Here is a 10,232-nt window from a genome sequence, read left to right as displayed (position 1 = left end):
TGTTATTTAAATCAGTGAATAACTATTTTTAATACATCTCTCAACATAGTGGTTTATTTAAATTGCATTTAAATACTTTAAATATTTAATAAAATATTTGATAATAAAATATTTAAAATTTTAAATTGATTTGTGTGGCTTGTAGAGCTATTATAGCTCACTATGATTTTGCTTCTAATTTTCAGGATATAGGAAGAGGAAAGAGATTATGAACTAGTAGTTCAGGATGAGATTCGTGATCATATATATTTTACTATTTTATTTTTATGTAGTTATAACTAGTTAAATTTTCAATTATATAACTCTTGCCTGTAGTCATGTACGTATTATAGTGTAAATATTTATTTTAATATAAAGAAAGAAATCTAGTGGATGTGTTTATTTTTAGTATTTGAATATTTTAGTAACTTTGTAGTTTGTCATTTAAAAATCTAAAATAATTGTAAACTAGATCTTAGGATATGCGCCTATCACAGCTCAACATGATAGGACCTATCCTAGTCGTGTTGGGATGTGACATGTAAGGCTTATATAACACTCAACAAAAGAAATAAAAATATGATATCCAACTTTATGTTGAGTATTGTGGAAGATATCATAGATTTGGTGAACAACATCCATGATCCTTTGTTAAATTCCTAAGGAATGTAGAATAGCACCACAGTACACCATGCCAAGATCTCATAATATGAGTGATGTTATTAAGATATGAAATAAGATTCATAAGGGTATGTTACCCATTATGATTAGTCATTTTAACTCACCAAATCTCTCTAAGAAGAAGAACTAAAAACTATAGCTTATATTCTCATTAGATTACTAACTAAGATGGTAGTCAATATCCCGTATGAGGTTTCTATTGAAAAAAAATAATAATTTAAAGTAACTTTATAATAGGAAATTTTTTAAGGATATTGAGCTTAGGTTTAGAAATAAGGTTAGATGAATTATCTTGAAAAGGAATTCTTTACTATCCCTATTATTACTTTTGATAATATTTAGGTTTCTATTCTTGATATTAATTAAAAAGGAAGTCCAAAACTTCAAGATAATATTAAGCAACTCCATACACAAAATGAACTAATTATTTTTTAATGGCAAACTTAATAACCTCAAGAGAAAGTGCAATCAAGAATATCCACAAGAGAAATTAGAAATAGAATTTCAAATGATTTTAAAATAAAGATGGCATTAGATTGGTGTTAGATGATCCAATAAACTTCCATAAAACAATACAAAGTTATAATTCTCAGAAGTGCATTAATGCCATAAATGAAGAGATTAAGCATATAAAAGATAATGATATTTGGGATCTTGTTTGATTTCTTGAAGGACTAAAGCATTTTAGTTGTAAATGGATATATAAAACTAAGAGGAATTTGTAGGGTGATCAGAATAGATATAAGGCTCATCAATTTACATAGGGCTTTACTCAAAAGAAGAATTGATTTTAAAGAGATTTTTTCTCATGTTTTAATGAAAGAATCATTAGGATTATAATAACACCTATGGCACATTTTGATATTGAGTTGCATTAGATGAATGTAAATAACGTAATTCTAAATGGTGTCATTGATGAAATGATATATATGATGCAACCAAAAAATTTTTTGTCAGGATACCCAGAGAAGAAGGTTAGCAAATTAAAGAAATTCATCTATGAGTCCAAGAAAGATTCTCATCAATGGTATTATAATTTTCATAAAGTAATAACCTTATTTTGTTTGAAGATGATTGTAGTTGATCTTATTGTATACTATATGTTTAGTGGGATTACAAATATTTTTTTTAGAACTATATGTGGATTGCATACTGTTTGCTATTAATGATATAGGCTTGTTTCATGAAAATAAATTTTTTTATCAAAAATTAAAATGAAAGATCTTAGTGATGCCCCTTTTGTATTAGGTATAAAATTACATTGTCGTACTAATTTTGAAGGTAATATGTTCTAATTCCATAACTCTCCTTTACAAAATAAGGACTTTCCTGATTAGCAAAGAGCTTCCTCAAGTTGGAGTGCTTTCCTATGACTTTGACTTTCTTAGTATGAGAACCCATGATATGAAATCCCTCAGATTGAACATGCAAGCCTTATGATTGTGCAAAATCAAAATAAGTTATCCATTCTTTTTTTAAAGATCATTTTAAGCTTATTTACTAAATTTAAGTTGTGTTATTCATATAAGAATTCATATTCAATGATATTAACTAATTCTTTAATCAAAGGAAAAAAATCAATTATGTTATGGGCATTTGATGATTAGATGCTTCTCTCAAGCCATTTAATGAGCAATATCCACTCTATCAAAATAAAATGTAATCATTGATGGATTAATTAGACTCTAGTAGTTGAAAGGTACCTTTATATAATAGAGTTAGATGGTAATAGTAACAAAATAAGAAAGGATTGTTCATCTTATAGATTAAGAAAGAATATAATTGATTGAAATGAGAAAAAAATTTTAGTGTGACAGATAATGGCAGCATGAGTTATCAAACTAATTAAAGGGAGACTCAACGAAAGTTCCACCTAATCTTACCAATTGATAGCCTTTTCATGTGATTCATGATTTTCACTCTTTCATGGCCCCTTGGAGAAATCATTATATGACTACAATTTTCTTTTAAAGCCTAGAATAAGAAGAGGGAAACATTATTTTATAGTTGAGTCTTTATGGGATCTCTGTAGTTAAAATTTAAGGGAATTTTTCAAATGAGTCTTTTATATAAAGGTGTTTTGTCGAAGGTAGATTCTAGTTGAGCAAGCAACATGTAGGAGTAAATATATACATGTTCATACTAGTTATGGAAGGAAGCAATCCTTGCTAAAGTTCATCAAGCATATGTTATCAAGCCCTTCTCCTAACTGAGTAAAGACAACTAGATGGAAGATAAAGGAAGGAATGAGTAAAGAATTTTTTATATTTTCTTCCATGTTCTTTTGGCCTTTTGTAATCTTTTATAATTATTGATTTTGTATAACCTTTATAGTGGATTATTACAATAGGGGTAGAGTGGCATTAATAAGCCTTGAGCATTAATATTGTGTTGTCTTAGGACCATCATGATATGGACCATACAAATGAGTCTAATGGACATATGTTTGTGGTGAGATCCTAAAGGATGGCTTATTAAGAATAAAATTGGAAAATGTATCCTAAAGATGAACATAGATAGGCATGTGACACATTTGACCATGGAAAATGAGCAAAAATGTGTTAACTACAAAATTATTAAGGAGTTCTAGGATAAATATAAGAAAGACAAATCAGTGTTATTATTATTTTAGGAAGTACACAAATAAGATAAGATAAAAGCATACATTTCTTAATATTACAATATTACGGAGGAGTCATGGCAAGGACTTGAAAGTACTTCAATTATTCCTTTCTTTTTTTTAGATCCCCTTCTTTTTATTTTTATTTTTCAATGTAACCACCTAGCTCTTCACCCAAAAGGCATTTAAGAATACACCGGAAATAAACCTTGGCACACTCTCCCTGATTGATTAGATATATGTTATTGATGATTTAGACCACATATCTCTTCTCAATGGTTCTTTTACCATTTTTTCCTCAATGAGAGCATTATAATGGGCGAGAAGCTCCTTGAAGTGTCCTTCTTTATTTAGTCTCTCTATTAGGGAGTATAGGACTCAACAATCCTCAATGTCACCATGTTCATTATGGTGCTTACAAGACATTGATTGTTCATGAATACCACCATTCTTTCATGGTGTGGACCATTTGAAATATTATCTATTCTATATAATTTCCATGATGATGGGGAGAGGTTAGTTCAATGGTTGAAGCACAAATTTATAAAACTCTTATTATAAGTTTTTTAGACATCTTCTCAGGGTATTAGAGTTTGATGTACATCATTTTGAAAATTCATTTTTTTTTAAATCTTCTATTGATATAACCCAAGCTAGGATGATTATCTAGTGATGTTCAAACCTTCTTGATCTAAAATAAATTTTGACACAAAAAACTTAATTAGGGTCATGTACACCTCATAATCAACGAACTTTGTAGCATTTTAGAGTAATTCTACCATGGTGCTAAAATAATTTTTTTTATCAAGGATAATTTAGAAGTATTAAGTTGAAGAAATATGGAGAAGGAGACCCTTATCAGATTCATATCATTGTAGGTGTCATCATTGGTCACCCTATTAAGAAAATATTGGTTGTCTCAAAATGATTCCACTTCCTTCTATAAAATATATGTGAGGTTAAGAATCCTTTGCTATACTTATCATAGTTATGAACTATGAAACAAATAAGTAATAGAAGGCCTTAAAAAAATTGATGTTATAAGGAGGCAAAGAAATGAATAATATTTGTGTATCATTTATTAAAGTATTGGAGAAGCTATACCACTTTTATTTTTATTTTTTTTTAAATTTATTAGGGCACTACTTTTTTTACATTTTCTATTGTGATCATTTTAGTCCCTCATCCCCTTGGAGGACTTAAGGGCTAAAAAAATGAATTTGTTAGGTAAAATTTTCCTTGGGATTTTTGAAGTGAAAAAGATCATCTAGACATAGGAGAAGAAACAAAGATATGTAACGAAGTCGAGGTGGAATTGATTACAACATTCTTTCTTCAAGGTAGAACGAGTGACGGAGTGTAATGCAAAGTCATTTATAGTGGTTAATACAAGAGAGTAGACTCAATGAGTTACATGGGGTTGGGAATCTAACCTTACATGTCCTCAAAGAAACCATCTAGTGAGCTTCCGAAGCTAAATGGAATATTGGTTACATTTGGTTCCTCATCTCTCGCAAACTATCTTTTTATAATTGTGAAATATTAGCTTGTCATAATGTTTGTAATTTTTAATGTAAAGGTAGGCTTTCCAGGATGGCAAGATGGATTTCCATCGAGGACATGATGGATGAGAAGAATTTGCTAAAACTAGAGTAACTCAACTAAAATTATGAGGGAAAAAGAAGAGATCAAATGAAAAAAATATTTTGGAGTATAAAATATAGGAAATATTTTTTAAGAGATGTTCAGTTTCCTTGACCTTCATTCATTCCAGTGAAGCAATGGTTGGAGTTTTATTAATCTTTCTTTCATTTTATAGAATAATTTGCCATTAAAGGAGAGCTTGAGAGGAAACCAATGATGCTTAAGATCTCCTAAGGCTGATGTCTTTTGTAGGTTTCAACTTGCTCGATGTTTTATAAGTCTAAAGTCTTTCATATTTTTAGAGAGAAAGGGACAGAGAGATAGCCATAAATTAGTGAGGTTTCCCATGATCTTCTTAGGAGTTTTTATAGGACTGATGATTTAATTAATAAAACTTTATAAACCCTATAATTGCTTTAACCTTGAGATTTGATCATTTCCTAGGACTTATAAGGTTTTCGGTGTGAAATTCAGTTAGATAAGTTGTTTTAGCAACATTAATTGTAGTTATTAATGTGATGATACAACTATTGCTTTAGTGTTGAGGTTTTAGTCATTATATGATAGTTGTGATAGACTTGGGGCACAATGGAACATATTTTGGTAAAAATTGGTTGCAATTTTAAATGATGTTATTAATATGTCTGTTTGCTTCTTAGAATCTCCATGTAACTTATTGAGTTGCTAGATTGGATGATCCCCAAGATCAATTTAAATCTTATTGAAGTTGAGGGGGCTCTACTAAGGGTGCCTGGGGAGGAATCCTCTAGATGGAGCGAGTATTTCAAATTAAGTATCTCTAGAGAATTAGAAGAGACTTTCTGAGAAGATTTAATGAGAAACTAAAGGCACTTATCATACTATCATCACTATTTGACCAAATGTAAGGACATGATTAAACCCTTGAAATTACAACAATTGAAGAGCGCTATTATAAGTTATTTGAGATTGTTATCCTTTAGTGAATAGGTAAACCCTGCTGAAATTCTCATATTGATTTAAACATCTTGATTTAGGCAAATATATGTGTACGCATAAACCTAAAAAACCTAAAAATATTTCTTCAAATAATTAAGTACATAAGTACATATAAAGCTAATAATATATTGATATAAACTATAAATTGATGCATATAAATATATGTGAAATGTTGTATAAAAAGGAAAATTGAGATAATAACAAAAATGTTGTTTTTAAACATTAGAAATAAGATTGTATTAATAAAGGAAAAAATATACATAGATTAAACTTATCATCAATCGACGATAGCCCTCTTATGTATCTTCAATTGGCATTTCAATTGAAGAATCAAAATTTATATAGTTTTGAAACAAAAAACCTTAGTTGGTGACCAAATCAAACTATATCTAATGACTAAGAAGACCAAAGACTAAAAATAAGAATAACATCAAAACCTAAATTCCCAAGAATATAAAATCATCCAACCCATGTTAACATATGAATAAGTCCATTATATGTGTTTGACCATAAGAATTTAATACATAAACACCAACCACCATCAATCATAGCAACAAACAAAGCTACATTCTACCCAAGTTAGCTAGCCACCATTACAATATCCCATGATGAATAATAGCACTCATCAAACAAACAAGAAGTTAAATGAATAATTATACAATAAAAAAAATATCCTACTACTACATTTAAGTGTAATATAATCTCTATCTAGCAAATAAATACCAAACAGATGATAGTAATAGCCTAATTTATAAAATAAACTCCTAGAAGAAAACTATGCCATGGTATTATAATTTTAAAAATAAATAAAAGTCTGAATTATTTAACCTTGCAAAGCTCAAGCTCAAATAAGGATAATAAACTAATTACATTAAGATATCAATACCATCCTCAGATATTAAACTTGGAAGGAATAAATAATTTCAAAAACAAATAACTTGGCATATTATATGGCTACAAATAACAGAAGCCAAAGGAAAAAATGATTGATCAAGCGACGAAAGCAACAATCGAGATCATATTAGGTATAAAATAACATATATAATTTTAATCACTTATCCTAATAGTTTTTCAAGCTAGCACTAATGTCACAACCCAACTTGATATAACCTGATATATCACCAATCATACCGTGCCGAATTATGACAAGACTGACCTAAGATCCATTTAGAGAAATACTAAAAAAAATATCTAATTTATATACTACCCAGAGCCACTATTAAATGCAATATAAATTGAAAGACTATTTAATCTCAAAATTGATTTTTATATATCTTCCAGAAATACATATAAAATCTGAGGTACTACAATAATGCTTCACAATAGATAATATTACCAAATAAAAGCAAAGCCTACAACATAAAACTAACCAAATCACAAGGCACACATACAACACAAATCTAAGCCCAAAATCCAAAGCAACTCAACTCACTCTTTACCTTCTTCCTTGGCCTAAAAAATGAAAGAAAAAGTATGAATGAGCTAACATGGCTCAGTAGGCTATCATAGCCTAAAATAGAATCAATAACCCAAACCAATAAAAATTGAAAATGCTAAAATAATTATTGAAATTTTTACGGGAAGCTAAAACTAAAACTGAAATAAACTTTGGAACTTAACTTCATGTAAACATTTAAAAGTGTTTGAATCAAAAATAAATATTTCATAGTGATTATTATAATGGATTTCAAGCCCAAATTTTATATATGCTCATTAACAACTTCCCACCTCGGTAGCTCACTGGCTCTGATATAATAGAATCCCACCTTGATAGCCCACTGATTTTGAAATAACAAAATCTCATCTCAGTGTCCCACTAGCTCCGATATAATAGAATCCAACCTAGGTAGGAAACTAGCTCTAGCGTAATAGAATCCCACATTGTTAGCCTCCTACCTTTGGCATAACAGAATCGTACCTCAATAGCTTGCTGGCTCCAGCATAGAAGAATCCAACCTCAATAGTACATTAGCTCTACCATAACAGGATCCCACCTTGTAGCCCATAAGCTCCGACATAACATAATGCCACCTCGTAGCCCACTGGCTCCAGCATAATAGAATCTCTCCTCGGTAGCCTAGCTACTGACTCTAACATAACATTACATCGCATCAAATCATCTCACATTTCTTATATATATAATGCATTTTATTAATTAAAGTAGTATAAGGCTAAATTTAAAATATATAAAAGAGCCTCAACGGTAGGCAACATAAACACTACTTAGCAAAAATTCATAGTTTCAAAGTATTATAACTAAATTATTGGAGATTGTATAAAACACCATTTTTCAAACTTTAATCATACTACGATACTATTTTTTAGAGTCCAAATTATTTTATTTTTAATAAAAATCGTATAAATTTCAAAACACTAAGTGAAAATTTTCTAGAAAATATTTAACGTGTTCAGAATCTCAGTCTCTCTAACAAATAAAAGTTAGAAAGTGAAAGTTCTACCAATAAAAAGTTATCCTTATTTTTCCGTAACAAAAATATCAATTTTATTAAAAAAGAATCTTAAAAACATCAAATTAATATTGAAAATTGAGATAGGCAAAATTTAACTTACATTGATGAAGATAACTTTTCCAGCTAGTCTGATGGTTAAAAATGACTCTATGTGGCTCAAAATAGACTTTCTCTCACTAAAAACTATCTCTTACTTTGGTTGGTGTGATGTTCGAATGAGTGGAATAGTTAATTTGAAATATTTTTTAATGTGTAATTAGTGACCTAGTGTTGTGGCTCTACCATCTAGCACTGCGATACTAGTTCAGAGTTTTAAATTCCAGAACTTAGAGCGGGCAATGTCACTATTTGACACATTGGCGTTGTTGGAGCGGCAAGGCATTCAGACACCCAACATTGTTGCGCTCAAAAAGTAACATTTTTTATATTTTATTAAAATTCACTTTAGACCCTTTGGACTCATTTTAGAACACATGCAACATTTTTCATGCACTTAAAATACTCCCAAACACATGCAAATTGGTTCAAAATATAAAATTTCAAATATTTACCTTTTTCACTCGAGTCAAATTAGTTTGAATTGTACAATAATCCTGGAGGTCTCAAAAGTAAAGCCACATAATGATTCAATCATACTGATCAACATCCAAACTAATTAGAGAAAATTATTCATCTCCTTTGAAATCCTACAAGCCCACTTTATTTGCATGAATTATTTTTTTTTTATTGATTGAGAATGGTCAGCCAATCCATACTATTAGTAAAATATGTATTAAAATCAACTAAATTTTCAAAACATGAGTTCTCTTCCATAAATTTATGAGAGGTCAAGTAGTAAACATACTCTCAAAGGTGTCTGTTTTTATGTCCGTCTTTCGTTTTGGTTAACACCTGGAGGTTACAGGTTTTCTGGGTTGATAATTTGCGTAAGAATTGAGATATTATGAGAGATGAGGTTTTTGGTCTGGGGAATATGTGGATGAAGCTTTTAATGGTGATGTTTTGGTGTGGTTGGAAATTGCTGGAGCTGGTTCTGGGTATTAGTATCAGTTGGTATTTCTTATATATAAATAATTTTCTTGCATGCTTTATTTATTATCTGGCTTATATATCTTTTTTTAGAGTTCTTTGCGGGGATAATTCATCTTTATATTTCCTGATCCTCAATGACTGCAAGGTACTCTTATTTTCGTGTCCTTTTTGGTTTTTCTATTTTCTTTATCAATTTTGCAGGAAGACTGAGCGGAACGAAAATTATCTGATCTTCCAATTTTGGGTGCTGTTTCTTCACAGCCCGAGGCTTTATTTATGTTCTTTTTGTAATCTTAGGAAAAGGACCCACCAGCTCTTAGGTTTTCTTTTCTTTTTCTTTGTAGCTCTTCTGAGCATTAGCGAGCTGGAGGGACCTTTTAAGGACTTTTGTAACCATATTTTTGATATTAACACGTAGGCCCCGCTGTGGGTTTTATCTAAAAAAAAAATACTCACAAAAGTGAAAAGTCCTTTTGAGAATATAAAATGAAGCAACATACCTTTTTCTATCCATCTTCTTCTTCTTTTTTATTTAATATATGCTCATTGTCTAAAAAAGCATCCATTTATATCCCAAAATTAGTAAACTCTAGGCAACACAAAATTTTGAAGCCTGCTAAGAGCCAATATTTCTATTAAAAAGGCAGAAGAAATATTATAAGGGGTTAGCAAATGCAAAACTATTAATATTACAAAAATATCCCTAAATTTGCCTCATCATCAATAAAATTATTACAAATCATACCATCATTATTGACTTTCATAATATTAAAACTAGATTTAATTCAATAAATTGCAGCTTTTTTATAAAGATGCTGAAGTTTGGA

This window comes from Dendrobium catenatum, unplaced genomic scaffold (assembly GCF_001605985.2).
Source record: "Dendrobium catenatum unplaced genomic scaffold, ASM160598v2 fragScaff_scaffold_133, whole genome shotgun sequence".
Lineage (NCBI taxonomy): Eukaryota > Viridiplantae > Streptophyta > Magnoliopsida > Asparagales > Orchidaceae > Dendrobium > Dendrobium catenatum.
Note: the sequence above shows the minus strand (reverse complement) of the source record.